The sequence below is a fragment of the Mercenaria mercenaria genome, unplaced genomic scaffold, assembly GCF_021730395.1.
Source record: "Mercenaria mercenaria strain notata unplaced genomic scaffold, MADL_Memer_1 contig_1800, whole genome shotgun sequence".
Taxonomy (NCBI): Eukaryota; Metazoa; Mollusca; class Bivalvia; order Venerida; family Veneridae; genus Mercenaria; species Mercenaria mercenaria.
The window spans coordinates 33,831-51,854 of NW_026459807.1; the positions used below are offsets into that span (position 1 = coordinate 33,831).

The 18,024-nt window shown below is 36.5% G+C and overlaps 1 long non-coding RNA gene across 1 annotated transcript; it reads left to right on the plus strand.

Moving 5' to 3' along the window:
• Positions 1-2,898: 2,898 nt before the first annotated feature.
• On the plus strand, positions 2,899-4,391 carry LOC128551884 (uncharacterized). Its single transcript, XR_008368910.1, has 3 exons — positions 2,899-3,051; positions 3,401-3,489; positions 4,284-4,391. It is a non-coding gene; the product is annotated as an uncharacterized LOC128551884 (long non-coding RNA).
• Positions 4,392-18,024: the final 13,633 nt, after the last annotated feature.

Sequence of the window (18,024 nt, forward strand, 5' to 3'; positions counted from 1 at the left end):
CTTTTATGCACGTTATAAGCTTGTTTTAGTCTACCAGGGCTGATGAAACAAGATAAAACAAGAACCTCTTTTAACCTTTTGGCTCAGATTTGTAAAAATAACAATGTTACAACATAAATTGGATACATTTGCTTAAAAGTGTTAGCATAGTAAATAGATAATTTTCATCCAAGTGGAACTTTAAATTTGTCCTTTTTCGTTTTCTTTTATAACAGGAAGTGAGGCTGTAACCTACTTGTTGTGATATCATTTGAAGTGACAGCTTACTATCTGACCCAAAACTAAAGAGTTTCGAGGATAGGTCTTTTCTTTTAGTGCTCCTCAATTTATTTTCTTTGTTTGTGTGTGTGTGTGTCTGTGTCTGTGTGTGATGAGCGTGGGGGGGGGGGGGGGCGGCATTTAGATTTACCCTAGTCAGTAGATCTAGTTTTCCGTCCGTCCGGATGTGCGTCCGTCCGTCCGTCCATCCGAATTCCATATCAATATCTAAACAAGAGGACCATGATGGTCCTGAATCACTCACCTCTTCCCACATGACCCAGTTTTGAGTATGACGTCGTTTTTTCTATTATTTGACATAGTGACCTAGTTTTTGAGCTCATGTGACCTACATATCATCAAGGTGAACATTCTGACCAATTTTTATGGAGATCCATTCACAAGTATGGCCTCTAGAGAGGTCACAAAGTTTTTCTATTTTTAGACCTACTGACCTAGTTTTTGACCGCACATGACCCTGTTTCGAACTTGGCCTAGATATCATCAAGTTAAATATTCAGACCAATTTTCATACAGATCCCGTAAAAAATATGGCCTTTAGAGAGGTTACAAGGTTTTTCTATTATTTGACCTATTGACCTAGTTTTTGACGGCATGTGACCCATTTTCGAACTTGACCTAGATATCATCAAGATGAACATTCAGACAAATTTTCATACAGATCCCATGAAAAATATGGCCTCTAGAGAGGTCACAAGGTTTTTCTATTATTTGACCTACTGACCTAATTTTTGATGGCACGTGACCCACTTTCGAACTTGACTAGATATCATCAAGGTGAACATTCTGACCAATTTTCAGTGAGATCTCATGAAATATATGGCCTCTAGAGTGGTCACAAGGTTTTTCTATTTTTAGATCTACTGACCTAGTTTTTGACGGCACGTGACCCACTTTCAAACTTGACCTAGATATCATCAAGATCAACATTCAGACCAACTTTCATACAGATCCCATGAAAAATATGGCCTCTAGAGAGGTCAAAAGGTTTTTCTATTATTTGACCTACTGACCTAATTTTTGATGGCACATAACCCACTTTCGAACTTGACCTACTGACCTAATTTTTGATGGCACATAACCCACTTTCGAACTTGACCTAGATATCATCAAGATAAACATTCTGACCAATTTTCAGTGAGATCTCTTGAAATATATGGCCTCTAGAGTGGTCACAAGGTTTTACTATTTTTAGATCTACTGACCTAGTTTTTGATTGCACATGACACTGTTTCGAATTTGACATAGATATCATCAGGATAAACATTCAGACCAACTTTCATACAGATCCCTGAAAAATATGGCCTTTAGAGCGGTCACAAGGTTTTTCTATTATTTGACCTACTGACCTAGTTTTTGACGGGATGTAACCCACTTTCGAACTTGACCTAGATATCATCAAGATGAACGTTCTGACTAATTTTCATGAAGATCTTATGAAATATATGGCCTCTAGAGAGTTCACAAGGTGTATCTATTTTTAGACCTACTGACCTAGTTTTTGAGGGCACGTGACCCAGTTTCAAAACTGACATAGACATTATCAAGGTGAACATTCTGACTAATTTTCATGAAGATCTTATGAAATATATGGCCTCTAGAGAGGTCACAAGGTTTTTCTATTTTTAGACCTACTGACCTAGTTTTTGATGGCACGTGACCCAGTTTCGAACTTGACCTAGATATCATCAAGATAAACATTCTGACCAATATTCATAAAGATCCCATGAAAAATGTGACCTCTAGAGTGGTCACAAGCAAAAGTTTACGAACGGACGCACGGACGCACGGACGACTGACACCGCGCGATCTCAAAAATTCATCTTGTCACTTTGTGATAGGTGAGCTAAAAACGTATTTGGCATTTAGGCATGAAGCATCATGGACTTGTTAAATGTGTTCAGTATGTGAAGTTGTGCTCCTGTTTTTATGTTTTTTTTTGGAAAACAGGGGATTTCGCTCAGCCTGACATGTGTTTTAATTGCCATTGACTGAATCAAAACTGTGGATAAAGTGCGTATATGTGTGTGTTGCTTATGTCTCAAAAAGTATTTGACCTAGATTCATGAAACGTTAGAGGATTGTTATTCGGTAGAAGCAAACGTTCAATTAAAAGTATGTTGTTTATTTAAGACAGACAACCAGTCCAAATATTCTGTTTCTCAATGCACGTGCAGTTAAGATAAATTTGACACATTCATGTGGAAAAAATCAGAAGATATTACTTGTTTTGTAAAACATGTTTTGGCATAAAAGGTCCTATCTTAATAAGGTTTCGATTAAAGTGATGTCTCCAGAAATAAGTTATTGTTCTGATAAAGTTATATATACATGTTTCAGTCATGCATTTTACACGTGATCGAACGTTTTATGTGATGACAGGTATGCTTTCCTACTGTGTGTCCTTTAGTCCATAATATTTCAATTAACTAGCATATCTTCATGCCATCAAGGTTTAGACTTTTAACTTGACATAAAGGTATGTGATGATGAGATAATGCGCAAAGCGCATGACTTAGATGAACGGTAATGAAAGAGTTGTAGTTTGCAAATACTAACAGATCACAAATTACGACTCGCAAGACCCTTTAGGAATATATGTATTTATTTTACAGTCGAAGTTATTAAAAATGAAAACAAGACAGACGTTCGCAGTAGCAGTGAGTATCGTTCTGCCCAAATAATTGGAGTAGCAGTTGGTGGTTCTACAGCAGTTTTGTTTGCGATTGTAGCAATAAGTGTCATCATATATAAATACAGAAAGAGAAACAGGTAACAGAAACCCAACCGGTCATATTTCATATGAAGGATATAAACTCAAACTTGAATTAATCATCCAGAATTCTGAGAAACATCCTCTGGCTGAAAAAGGAAGTTGACTGTTTCCACAAATTAGGGCAAAATTCACTTTAGGAAGTTAGCTCTTCGCTTCTAAGGGACCGCTTAATAGAATTGGAAGTAATTGCCGTTCTACTTTACAGACAGGCGTAGTTTTATACTGACACATACGTGCAACATTCTTGAAAAAATAATGAATTAAACTTTTACTTGCTTTTACCATATCATATCGTTTTTTGAATAGTTTTGATTGATCAGATTTACAAATGCTTTGATTTTACAGTACAAATAATAGCAAACATGATTACGCAACACCAGACATCACTCATGCACAGGTGGAAACAGAATATGACACATTAGACAACTTGAATGGTATGTGAACACTTTTAAATCTCATAAAAGCACTAAACCATTAATTATAGGTTATTTGACTTGTATCAAGGATATACACCACTTCTTAAGCAGAGAATTTGCGCTATTTAAGGAGCATGATGATTCCAACACACAACGAGTGCAATGTGTTTGATACAAAGCTAATAATTACATGTATCTATAATATTCTGAATTAAACGTTTAAAATACATAGGTCTACATTGACTGAATGAATGTGAAAAACCAATAATACTTTTCATTGAGGCAGAAAGCATTAAAATGACATAAGAAATAACGTCATACATCTGATATGAAATGTATACGTCAGTAATGAAAAAAGTTTTATATGAATAGACTTTTTCAAAATAGGTACGGAAAATTACTTCTTGAATATCTACATATGGAAATTCTGCATGTTAGAAATGGTTTATAATACTTTAGTGAAAGTTCAACCGTATTGTATGTGATTATCGTTGTCAGAAAAACAGTATTATCTGAAATTTCAAAAGAAAAGTGGTACAAGGAAAAATGTTGCGCTTTGTTTGTTTAGTTTGTTAAGTTTAACGTCACACCGACACAATTAAAGGCTATATGGCGACATTACGTCTTTTGTCTGGTGTAATGGGACCCCAGGTGACCGTTCATGCCTGAAACAATGCTCAGATAGAACCCACCGACCTTCAAAGTGCTAGTGGCGTCAGTGATCTCAACCACTCGTCCCATGGAGGTCTCAGGTATATTATATGTAAAGCTATTTCCAAAGTCATTGTATGCTTTTTTTTTTGTATTTTCAGACAATCAAGGCCAAGGCAACAACAGTTACGAAAATGAGAGAGTCAGTGCCTTTTAACATTCTACATTTGTTTTATTTTTATTGAACAAAAGGTTGCATGATACGCAAAACTGGTTTTACCACTAAGCTAATAAAATTATCACATTAAAAACTGAATTATTTTTATGATCTGCACCATTATAATTTACTTCAGAATAAAGAAGCGACATTTTTCTGGCGTGAATAAAACTATTTAATAAAGAAACTGGGCTAAGATGAGGACAAACTGATATTTAAATATCATGGATTCTTTCATGAATGGTACTATGAGTACATCAAATACAGCTTCCACATATTCTTACATACGAGGGATGTTCGAAATGAATTGCTTATTTCTATCTGGAGACTTCAAATTTCAAGTTAGCCCAAAAGGGCTCATTTCATGCCCTCGAAGTACTCCCTGTGGCTAGAAATGCAAAGTTTCAGTCGATGTATCCACTTCTTGAATGCGTCACGGTACGCTGATTTGGGCACAGTAATAAGGTACTGATGAATGGCAGATCCAAGTGCCTGTCGGGACTGGTATTTCCGCCCAGCAAGGAATGATTTCAATTTCGGAAACAAAAAGAAATCACATGGGGCAAGGTCTGGGGAATACGGGGGGTGAGGCAAAACTGTTACTTTTTCTTTCTTCAAAAAACGCCGTAACTATTGCGGAGGTATGAGCGGGGGCATTGTCATGTAGAAGACGGAAATGTTTAAAACCAGTGGCAGGGCGTCGTTTCTGATAATACTTTTTCAGTTTCTTCAGTACTACGTCTTTGTAGTACCTTCCGGTGATGCCTTTGCCCTTTTTCACCGGCACTTTTATTGCGACTCCTTCACCAGAGAAGAAGATAGCATACAAAACCTTCTTTGCTCTCAAAGAACCTTTGACAATTATTGGGCGTTTGCTGTGTTTAGTGGCCCAGATCTTATTGCTAACCTTTCTGACGGGCTCAAAATAATGGACCCAGGTTCATCACCTGTGACGACATTGGCAAAATGCTTTTTGTCATATTTTGGAAACATTTCAAGCAGCTTTTTGGCCACTTTAACCCGTTGCCTCTTTTGCTCATCAGTCAACAGATGTGGCACCCATCTAGCAGAAATCTTTCTGACCTTCAAATGCTTCTTCAAAATAAGGTGAACCGTTGATAGTGATATGCCTACCTTTCGTGCAATATCACGAACTGTAAATCTGGCATCTCCTTCAATGATTTCCTTTATTTTGGAAACGATTTCTTTACGAGATGCAGATTTTGGCCTACCTGATTTCGGTGCATTTTTGATGGACTCTACACCAGACTCAAATTTCTTTTTCCACCGCCGAACTGTGTCATAAGACACACAAGAAGGTCCATAAGCAGTAGAAAGTTCAGTCATCAGCTGCTTCAAAGAACAACCAAGTTTTGAGCGAGCTTTGATGTAAGCCCGTATTTCATCTTTCTTGTCGACGCTTCTACCAACCATTTTTACTACAGTGGTCAATGATTGCGTGTATTCAAATGGCAAATTTTATGTCTTACACTTAGTCTAACATGTACATTTATACACCGTTGTGTAGGTATTGAATAACTCTATACAGGTAGGTATTGGTTTTTATCGTGCCCCACGTGGATATCGAGCTAGAGGACAATAAGCAATTCATATCGAACACTCCTCGTATGTATTTCTTTATCAATGAAAATTAAGCAAACATAATAAGAAAGTGAAGGAAGTTCATATCCTATTCAACTGTTTATGCAAACATATTTTCATTTGAGAAATACTAAGAGCTAAATGGTTGATATTCAAAACGAATTCGGCATGGGACAGATAGATTAAACAATGCATGTAGCTCAAGTCTGTAACCAAAACTGTGTATTACTGTGGTGTTAAAAAAATGGACATACTTTATACATTTTGTCATTAATAAGATTAATTATTGATGTTTCTAAATGAAAAGAAATATACTTAGCGATAAAATCTTTTCAGATGTTTTTACATCTTTCTTGTTTACAAATAATTCTATCATGCGCCAATTCTTAGAGCTTATAGTTTAAACATTATATAGTCACCGTCTCCAGTCGAAAACTAATAATACATGAACAATGGTTTATCATCATACGGATTAATAACTGACACTTGACACTCTCTCCTCCGTCCTGCAAATTAGCAGCTAATATCATTTCAGCATTTAAAAACGAACAAACCTTAAAAAGTACAATTTCAACAGTCAATCCACTGCGGACTTTAGCCAAGTTATCAGCCCTATTGTAAGTTAGCACAGTAGATTTAGCCACTTTGATACCTCTGTATGTAAACCCAGCACGCATTCCCACCCCTGAGACTACTAAAGCAGCCTGGAGTCCCTAAGGAAACTGGTAAATAACTTCCAGAGTATGAGAGTTTTGGCTCCTGCTGATAAAGACCAAGCCGGACCTTATTATTAGATATGAGACTTAGCTGCACTGAGGCTTCCATGAAAGAGAAATACATTCGCATGGCTACAACTTCACTGCGAGGCATGATAGAACATACCTCAAGGCGTTATGATTACTGCCAAGATTAACTTAACTGGTACACAGCTTATAACAAGCACAGACACAGAACGCTGTATAGCGTCATTTCAGTTTGACGGTAAACAGACACTGATATGTACCGACCACCAAACAGCGACTATGACTATATCGACAAGATAAAGGACCTTCATCAAACTCATTCCAACGCAGCTGGATAGTAGGTGACGCAAAACTACTGGACTTCGATTGGGTCTCCAACACGGGCATAACTACAACACATTTTTAGATCTACACTTTATAAACACCGTATTTACTTGCTCGGACCAGGTAGTGGATTTCACAACCAGAGGATAAAACATCCTAGACCTCCATCACAAATAGGCAATCGCTGGTTGAAACAGAAGGGCTAAGATAGCCCTAGGTTGCTCACCTGAGTAACACAATATAACAGTGTAAATATGTTTCACCTAGTGATTTCATGGAGACCAATATTTGACCAATTTTCATTATGATTGGACAAAAACACGTGGCTTATCGTTGTAAATAAGCATTTGTTTATTTGACCTAGTGACCTAGTTTTTACCCCATATGATAAAGATTCGAACTTGTCCAAAATTTCACGAAACCAAAAAATCTGACGAAGTTTCGGGACATTTGGAGCAAAAAGGTAGCCTCCAGAGTGTACACAAGCTTTTCCTTTTATTTCACCTAGTGACCTAGTTTTTGACTTTACGTGACGCAGATTTGAAATCCTCCAAGATTTGATGATATCAAATATTCTGACCAAGTTTTATAAAGATAGAATTAAATCTGTGCCCCATAGGGCGTAAACTAGCTTATTCTTTTATTTGACTTGGTGACTTAGTTTTTTACCCCACATGACCCAAATATATGTTCATTCAAAAATTCATGCAGACAACCATTAAGTCCAAGTTTTATGCACATCAAATGAAATTGCAGCCCCTATATTGCATGCACAAGGTTTTTCTTTGATTGTAACAGGTGACCTAGTTTTTTTATCCAAGATGATCCAGAATCAAACATAGGCTTAAGATCATCAAAATTATTATTTTCACCAAGTTTAATGAAGATATGTTCATAAGTGTAGCATCTGGAGTGTTATCAAGCTTTTCCTATGATTTGACCGGATGACGTAGTTTTTGACCCCACATGACCCGGATCCAAGAAGTCATCTAGTCAAACATTCTGACAAGTTCGAATGAGTTTCAGACTTAAACTGTAGACTCTAGTGTTTACAATATTTTTATTTGATCTGGCCTAATTACCCCACATGACCGAGTTTTCCAATCTAACCTAGAGATATAACGTCAACATGACCCAAATTTGAACTTGACCTAGAAGTGATTAAGACAGACATTCTATCCAAGTTTCATAACGATTGAATTACAAATGTGGTCTTAAGAGTGTTCACAAGATTTTATTTTGATTTTAACTGGTGACCTAGTTTTTGACTCCATATCCGAATTTGACCTAGAAATAAACAAGCTTTCCCTTTGATTTGACCGGGTGACTAGTTTTTGACCCTGTATGACCCAGATTTCAACTTATCTTAGAGGTCATCAGGACAAACATTCTGACTAAGTTTTAAACTAAAATTTTAGACCCTAGAGTGTAAACAAGATTTTCCTGTGATCTGGTCTAGTGACCTAGTTTTGACCGAGCATGACCCAGATTCAAATTTGACCTAGAGATTATCAAGACAAACATTCTACCAAGCTTCATAAAGATTGAGTCACAATTGATGCCTCTAGAGCGTTTACACGTTTTTTCTTTGATTCGACCGGGTGACCTAGGTTTTGCCCCCACATGATCCAGATTCGACCATTTCCTTCAAATCATCAAGACAAACATTCTGATAAAGTTTCGTCTGCGAAACGGGGCGAAAACACGACAACACGAAAACTCGACAAATACTTAATTTGTCGAATTTTCGTGTCGGCGGGGCGAAAATACGACAACACGAAAACTCGACAAATACCTAATTTGTCGAGTTTCCGTGTTGTTGTGTCGGCGGGGCGAAAACACGAGATATTAAGGGCGCCGACAAGACAAATTTATATCCGCCAACACGAAAACTCGACAGATAAATCTGTCGTGTCGGTGCCCTTTACACGTCGAGTTTTCGCGTAAAATTTGTCGTGTTTTCGCCATGCCGACACGACAACACGTAATTAGGTATTTGTCGAGTTTTCGTTTTGTCGTGTTTTCTCCCCACCGACACGACAATACAAAATGGCAGAAATCAGCCACCGTAGTTTCCCGACAGATACCAACCAGACGAAAGATACAATTTTGGACACGGGGCCAATATGTGCAACATAAGGGGTATCATAAATTATAAAACGTTTCTGTAGCTTTCACATCAAAGTATTCTCTTAGAACTGACATAGATAGCCTCTGGAACATCTTTAGAAACTTCTGAAAAGATACCATCGAGACAAGCGTCCAATTTAAGCTTACCTCTACCCGCTTTTTCACCAACCAGAAAAGTAAATCACCTAGTATCCAGACGAAAGAAAAAGGGCGTACATTAATCCCAGGAAAACTATGCATGCTAAGGGCATTACATGCTACAAACAGCTACAAAAGAATGCCAGGTAGAATGTAGAAGAGCCTAGAAGACTTATGTGAAAGACATTGTCGCCGAAGATAAGAATTCCAAGACACTTTACTACTTCATCAAAGGTAGACGATGTGACAGCAGCGGGATATTGCCACTCAATTCAGAAGGATTATATACAGCGCCCCAAAGAAAGACTCTTCAGTCAACAGTAGTGCAGTGTCTTCTCTCAGGATGATAATGCGCCCCTTCCAACCATAGATGGTGACCCATATCCTGGTATACAGACATTCAACATTAGAAAGAACTAGCACCCAAGCACTCATATTCCAGGCGTTCTTGCTGCAAGGCAGAGTCTCACATGATTGGAAACTAACTCTCGTGACGCCCATCTTCAAAAAGGAGTTCGCAGCAGCCCAGTCGACTGCAGGCAAATCTCTCTTACTTCTGTCTGCAGCAAGGTATTGGTATACATCATCTCTAGTCAGATTATGAAACACTTTGATGTCAACAATATCCTTGCAAATGAACAGCATAATTTCACGAAGAAGAGACCATGTGAAAGTTAACTCATAGTGACACTCCGGGCTGGATGATAGGTGAGCAGACAGATACTAGTTCCTTGACTTCAGCAATGCACTTGACAAGGTTCCACAAAAACGTTTGTCCATTGAGCTGTACCATTACAGAGTCGGAGGTGGAACGGTATCCTGGATCAAGGGCTTTCTTACAAGAAGAAGCCAACACATCGTCGTTGAAGGCCATTCATTTTCCTCGGCATCAGACACATCAGGTTTCCCTCAAGGTAGTGTGTTAAGTCCCCTACAATACCTGCTGCACATAAAAGACATGCCAGCTCAAACAAATGTAAGCGGAAGGCAGCTTTCTTTCTGGCGGACCAGTTGTAGGACAGGGACATGTACATATAATTTTACCGTTTTTATCATCACATTGAAGTATCTTCGAAATGTAAGTACAAATTCCACAATGCTTTAAATTGTAATTAAAACATATAAAGCAGTTGTCGAAACACAGAATCTGTATAATTTCTTTGTCAGAAAAACACTTTTAGTTCGCATATGACTTTATACTGCAGGGCTACAAGAGAGGTAATTGGAAAATATTAAGTACGTTTTACTATCTTATTTAAATGTTCAGAGCTATGACAGATATATGCGATAACCGTATCATATACAGTAGAAATTAATATATTTAATGTTTATAAAAATGTGGCAGCCGAATTTTAATCATAGCCATTATGATTGCTTAACAGATAAAATTGCACTTAACTACGCTCTCCTTTTTTATGCCGAACGGCCTTTATTTTATCCCAAATGCTACTAACTAAAATAAACGTCAACTGTATCCGGCTTTGAATAAAAAGAAATATAAGTTACTTTTTCCTTGTGTGCTTTATAAGACAACTGGTACAAGTTCTTTATTGTGCATGCTATGGTTTGGTGGGGCAGGGTGACGTAAGTAATAACGATATTTCATACACCAAAAAACAAAAGGGTATCACAAATTAAATACTAAGGGTATCACAATTAAATACCTGTAAAGTTTCCACTTTTTTCTATTACATAAAATTGCCATACATTGCTTCATGAATTCTTTTTCGATAAAATCCTCCTAATAATTTTATGTACAAAGTACGCGTACATGTACTAATACACTTTGGTGCGGGTTTTTTTATCATACAAGCTCAAGTATAAAATATGCTGCCCTAGAAATATTTACCTTGCAATTCTTTATTCATTCATTTTTCATTTACTCATTGTAACTGGCAGCTGTCAATGATGACAACAATTCGAGTCGGTTGGTGCCGTAGTATATATAGAGAAACGTCAACTCAATGTTAGTATTGTGCCTACTAGCACTTTTAAAGCTTTTTCCTCTATGTAAATGACTGGGCACTCGCTGTTTCATGTATTTTCGTTATATGCAATTAGTCATATACTAAGCAATGCATTTCCTATCACTAGTATTAATTTTAATCCATGCTGATACTTATTCTGTATGTGTATCTGTCAAGACATTATCGTAATAGTCCGCGTGCTTTGGTGTATTAAATCTGACATTCTGTTTGTCCATAACAGTTTCGTTATTGTTCTTTTTTTGTAAAGTTGTAACCGCTAATCTCTAAGTAGCAATAGTACAATCCTCTGCCATGTTTACTTTAAGTAGGTTATTGAATCATTCTAAATAGGTTTTGTGTATTTTCAAGCATACTGGCTGTTGCATGAGGCATGTACTTCCTGATGCGTATCACACACTTTACAGCTGCGAGTCTCACAGTACACACTTGTAAGCTGTGTACCTAATTATAACACACTTGTGATCCGTGAGAATTCGCTCCCATATATGCCCCGCTTTCAGTTCAGAGCTGGCTGGGGAAGTCCAATGCATTTATGTCTTTTAGTTACGTTACATTTATTTTGGAATTAAACGAGCATTTTCACATAATCTAGCATTGTGTGTTTTGACGACTTTGGCTTATACATTCCTTTAAGTGGAAATTATTTAGAAGGCTCTTTAGTTTAAATAAGCATTAAAATTTTCTTAAAGATCTTTCACACGAATTATAGTTTATATTCAGTTTATCTACTAATCTAATTGTCATTTGTTACAGCGCTTTATTAGTACATTTCTACTGTAAGTAAACCATGTTTATACATTTTTGAAAAAATCCTCGTTGTATTACATTTACTTCTTAAATGTTGGAGGCAAATCCTCTAGCCGACCTCTGTGATCATACTTTGTCCGTGCTTAGTCTACCATCCGAGTTGTCACACATACCAAGCTCTTCACATTTAAATACAAATAGCCATGTTAGCTTAACAAGAGTAGAGTACTCTATATACTTCTTGAAATAACCTAGAACTATTCATCTCATCATTTATGACTATACGCTTATTGTCTAGGCAGTTCATCTACATGTTACAACACTGCATGAATATCATTATAATGTTTTATGCCATAACGTCAATAATCAGTGTTGTCGATCTTTCCAGTGTATGTTCATTTTCCCCTCTAGATACAATTTAGGGGCTTCCGTTGCCGTGTGGTTACGGTCGCTGACTTTAATTCACTTGCCCCTCATCGATGTGGGTTCGAGCCTCACTGGGGCGTTGAATTCCTCATGTGAGGAAGCCATCCAGCTGGCTTACAGAAGGTCGGTGGTTCTACCCAGATGCCCTCTCGTGATAAAATAATGCACGGAGGGACACCTTCCGTCTTCCTCCATCATCAAAGCTGAATTTCGCCATATGACCTAAAATTGTGTCGGTGCGAGGTTATACCCAACAAAATAAATAAATAAATCTACATACAATATTTCTACATACAATTCTTGTAGAAGTATAATATATTTTAAATAATACGGTGTGTTTTGTGCAATATTGACCGCTAAGAAAGTAACGAAGCAAAGCAAAATGAACATAAAAATGTACAAACGTTAAATTACACGACAATCACCCAGAAAAGATAAAAGGTAAGGGTATAGAGCCATGCATCGCAAAGTATAATCTAAAATCGCATTCACACTCAAACATTTTTAAAAAACGTTTTGTTTTGATGTTGTTGTTTTTTTTGCTGTTTTTTTTTAAAAAAAAAAATGAAATGAAGTACCAAAACGCCCTCGCATGCATTATTGTAAGTGAAAGCTAGGTACAAGCTGTGGTCACGTTCAAAATCATTTTCACGTTGACAAGACAGTCACATTAGATATCGTCTGGTAAATTAACCAGTATATGGGGTGCCGTTTTTCTATTTATTCACTTTTTCACCATTCATTTATCGATATCACAAATTGAGGTTTTGATATCCTTAATTCATTTAAGGATATAACGAAGTCAGTTATGGATATCCATTTACGGATATCACAATTTCAATTATGGATATCCTTAATTCTTTTATGAATGTCTTGCATTTACAGACATTCAAAATGATTCATAGATATCCATATTTTGGTTATTTGATATCTAAAATCAGTACTATTTCATAATATCCTTAATTCAGTTTAATGGTATCTTTAATTCCATTTTTAAAGAAGTGAGTTTTGGATATCACAAAATGAAATCATTGTTATCTTTAAATAAATTTGAGGATATCATAAAACAAGACTGAATGGTTTCTCTAAAATAGTTATAAATATCTTACATTCGATTTTGGGAAATGATTGAAATTTAATGATTTATTGATATTATAATAATGAAATATGAACTGTTCTTAAATATTACCTTAAAAGCAATTTGCTGATATCATTAAATGAGAAAGAACATTCAAATACGATGTCTGCTTCCTGATTGTAAAGTAAGTAAAGAATGGCCGACAATAAGGACGACACGAGATTTTAAAAGACATTCTTAAAGAGGCACCACAAAATAACTGTTTTCTTTTGTGTTTCCATGATGGTAATTATAATGCTTTGTATGAAAAAAAGAGAGAAATAACAAGCATCTAGGTACAAATTAACAGTGACATATATACGGCCAAGTCAATGTGTTTAATGTCTTACCATTTCATTGAATTAATGTAGCAATATGTACATAAATCAGTGTATTTAGTTAAATTTCAATCACATTTTGTTTCTACAGTGTAAGACAATAATTCATCTATGCTTTTGAAACTATGCTGAAAAGAGATTGACTGAACAAGTTTGCAGATGAAGTTGTCAAAGCATATTTATTCAGGAATGGCCTAAAAACTTGTAGTATTAGTGGAGCGGTATATTGCAGAAATACTTCAGTTGATGATACAAGCATCAGATTTACGGGATAATAACTACCTAGCATGCACTTTAACATAAGATCAAGGGCCACTTGAAATGATGTCATTTTAAAGATGACCGCCACAAAAACAAAATGGCCGCCATTTTTATGTATTTTTCAATACTTTATTTCAGGTTAGCATGTAATACATCAAAACGATTGCAACTGTTTTATCTATAGACTTTCATTTAACTTAAGAACAGAATTCAAAACTGTAGTGTGCGTATTCTTTTAAGGTAGTTCTGCACGTTTGATAAGCCGGAAGTGATGGCGTAACGGCAATTTTTTCGGAAAACGTAGAATAAAGACTGGATTCGGCGTACGGAAATGAAAATCATTTTATGTATTAATCGTAACCAGTGAGTAAATTTATTACAGTGGCACTGTTGCTTTATTTCTATTGCTTTTTTTTCAAATCATCATTTTTTTGAAGCGAGCGAAGAGCGACGAAATAAAAAAGAGTAAATAATCACTTGTGTCATATTTAACACAAGATCATTCTGTTCATAAGCCGGAAAAACAAATGTGTGTGAAGTAACATTCAAACAGCATTGTCTTTGGAGCATTGAATTTTTAATGTGTGATACATACAATAAAAAGTAAGAAATATATCAGCGCTATTATTATTCTGAAATTTCAATTAACAAATTTCTCTGCTCATGAAATTAGACCTCTTGTCAGAGTAATTTGTATATTTAATATATTGATAACGTAACACATAAGCACAGATAGTGCTTGACTCCCTTTTCATGTTATCATTGCTATAATTATTGTTGAATTGCTGTTAATAATAGAATTTGGGTCATTTGTGGCTGATTTGGGTTTATTATATGGATGGCTGGGTCCCTGCTTCGCATATTTATGTCATATACAAAAGTTAAAAGGGAACCAGATAGTTAATAGAGCAGGTACTCGTTGTAAGACGTTGTGTTTAAATTTGGACCAATCAGAAACAAGTTCTAAAAATAGCACGTCTAAAAATAGCACGTCTGCTGGGGTATAAATAGATGGATGGATGACAGAGAGGTCATTCGGTATCCAGCGGTAGAAGAAGACACATCGAGGATTCAACTAATAATTTATCCCAGTACCTTGAGAAGGAGACTATTGCAGTCACCCTCTCAGGGCGGATAAATTATTAAAAAGAAAACTTTGGAAGTTCTTAGACTAAAGAAGAGTAGCAGAATTTCGATAAGGTTTCGAGCTATAGGGCCAGCGCATAGGAGCTTTACCTTAAAGGTAATTGAATGCTATAGACGATAGCATATATAGGCTGAGCATCGGGAAGCTGAGATAGAGACCCAGAGTTTGGTAATCTACTGAGATAGTAGGAGAGTTCCAGCTTATAGACGGTTCAGCATTATTGGCGAAGTACAGCCAAGGCATCGGGGATAATACCTATATGGTAGTTGAATGCTACATATGATAGCATATAGACGCTGAGCATCCAGGAGTCAGGGCAATCTTATAGAGTTTGAGAGGACAGAGGCCGAGCATCTATGCGATAGGACTCGTATGTTGTTGATTCAAAGACATTGTCTGACAGGAACTTCAACAAAAAGACCAGTCAAGTATAGAGTCTCCAGCCTATAGGAGTTTGAGCTAATCATTTTAATTGAAGATTGATAGTTTGAAACATTTAGTGATTTGCCTGATCCCTGAAATTGTCTAGCTCATAATAGAAATCAATTACGAATCATTGGTACACGAATCATTTAGGCAAGGTAGCCAGAGGAAAATTCTATATATGAGATATTTGGTCTCACCAGCTCTACGTTTTAACAAAGGACATTCTACATCGTTTGTCAGCTAGTCTAAGACATAGTCACCTTAGCGATTGGACCCAAACCATTGTTCAAGATACTAAAGGCGTAGTATCCTGACACCTCTTAACCCTTAAAGTGCTGGATAACATGTATCTATTACAAATGCAGATCACAGAGTACTCAACTGAACCTGCTAATTAATCTGAGGTGGTAATATTCGGTGGTAAGCGACTAAGTCAGCAGACTGGGTTTACTGTCAGAAATCAAATGAAAATCCAGCACTTTGAAGGTTTAACTACACAAAGTATACAAAAACAAATGTTGACACTTTTGAGTGACATATAAGCAAATGTCTAGAATTCCTGATGTACGTATCATCATGTATCATCTTTAATATCACTCGAACCAAATAAAGAATGTTAAAACAATCAAAAACAAAAACCCGCGTTTGAGAAACACACATGCCCCCGGCGGGTTTTACGTGGAAAGATTCAACTTATTGTATAACGCAGCAGCCTTAAACAACTCTGTAAAACTGTAGCTCGGGGAAATCTCAACAGCTGTTGCTGGAAATACTTGCTGACATAGGGGGCTGCCATTTTGTTATGCCCAATTTTTAAAGCGATCGAATATTACAAAAATTTAATCGAATAAACTGATACTACCGAGGCCTTTTGTGCGGTAGGGAGACTACGTAGTCAAATCGGTGGCTGTGTCAGAGAACATGTTCTTCCGATGTTTTGATAAAATTACAAGCAAGGTGCGTTTAAATTTCGGAATTTCCTTTTTTTTCGTTCCTACTGATTTCGACCCAGCGCAAAAATACACCAGGTGCGGGCGGTCAAAAAAAAAATTAAAATATTTTTTTTTCATTTCCCGTAAATTTGGTGCGGGAAATCCGACGAACAGGTAATCAGTTTGGTGTGGCATAATGTCTTAAAATTAGGTGAAATGTCAGGTTTACTTTAATTATGATCAAGTATCTCAAAAATAAGCACATGAACCTATACATTTTATTCCTTCAAATTATAGAAAGTGTCTTTATTTACAACTGTGGAAAGTTTCATCAAAATGTACATAGTAGAACAATTTCTTTTCGCGAAAATGTAATAAAAGTTATGATTTTTCCATAGACTCCCATTATGAAATATTGCATGAGGTACATATTTTTCAAATCAGTCTAGCAAAAAATCAAGCACATAACCATATCTTTTTTAGTGGCTGAATTTGCTAGATATAATCTGAAGTTCTGAAAAATCAGCGTTTAATCAAATTCTACATTGTAGAAAAAAATTTCGATCCAAATGTGCAGAACTACCTTAATTGTAATCAATTTTGTATGACTACGCTCATGTGTGTAGACATCCCAACACGTTGGTTTATAACTTACATTTTTAACAATGGTTAAATCTGAAGCACACCAGCCAATGTAAGTTTTGTATACATTTTATTTAGATTACATTCACTGCATTAAATCAACATCGAAAGAAAATGTGCCTTATAAACCATAAGGGGACAAAGAAATGGGGCAGCGCGAGCACTTGTACAGTCAAGATTTTCCTATAATGCAAACCTATCACTGTTGATTTACTATATATACTCATGAAACTATACACATCGGAAATCGTGTTCTAACCGAAGCAAAAAATATGCATATGCTGCATTTAGTCATTTTCTTGACAGTTGCAAGAACAAACTGCTGTGTATAACAGACCTGAGCGGTGGCACTTGCAATACCAGTATAGGAAGTCCTTTTGCAGCTACACTTTTGAAGCTCCTGGTAGCATTCAGTTGTAGCAGACAGCTACGCCCAGTTAGTTCTGCTTCAGTCTTCCACAGTTTGACGGAAGTGGCAGTTGCTGCATGGTAACAGTTGCTTGACCCCAGAGATGACCTGCCTGAAAAATTGCTCATTTGATGTGTTGTTTCAGAGCACCTTTCGTTGGTGGAACCGAATTATACACTGTTTCTGGGCAAACAAATCAAGTTTAGCTCCATCCACCTTGCATGTAGTGCTTGATCGATCATACTATATAATTACATTTTTAATGTATCTATTTCCGACTCAGATATTGTTTCTTTGGCAGCACTGTGACTATGA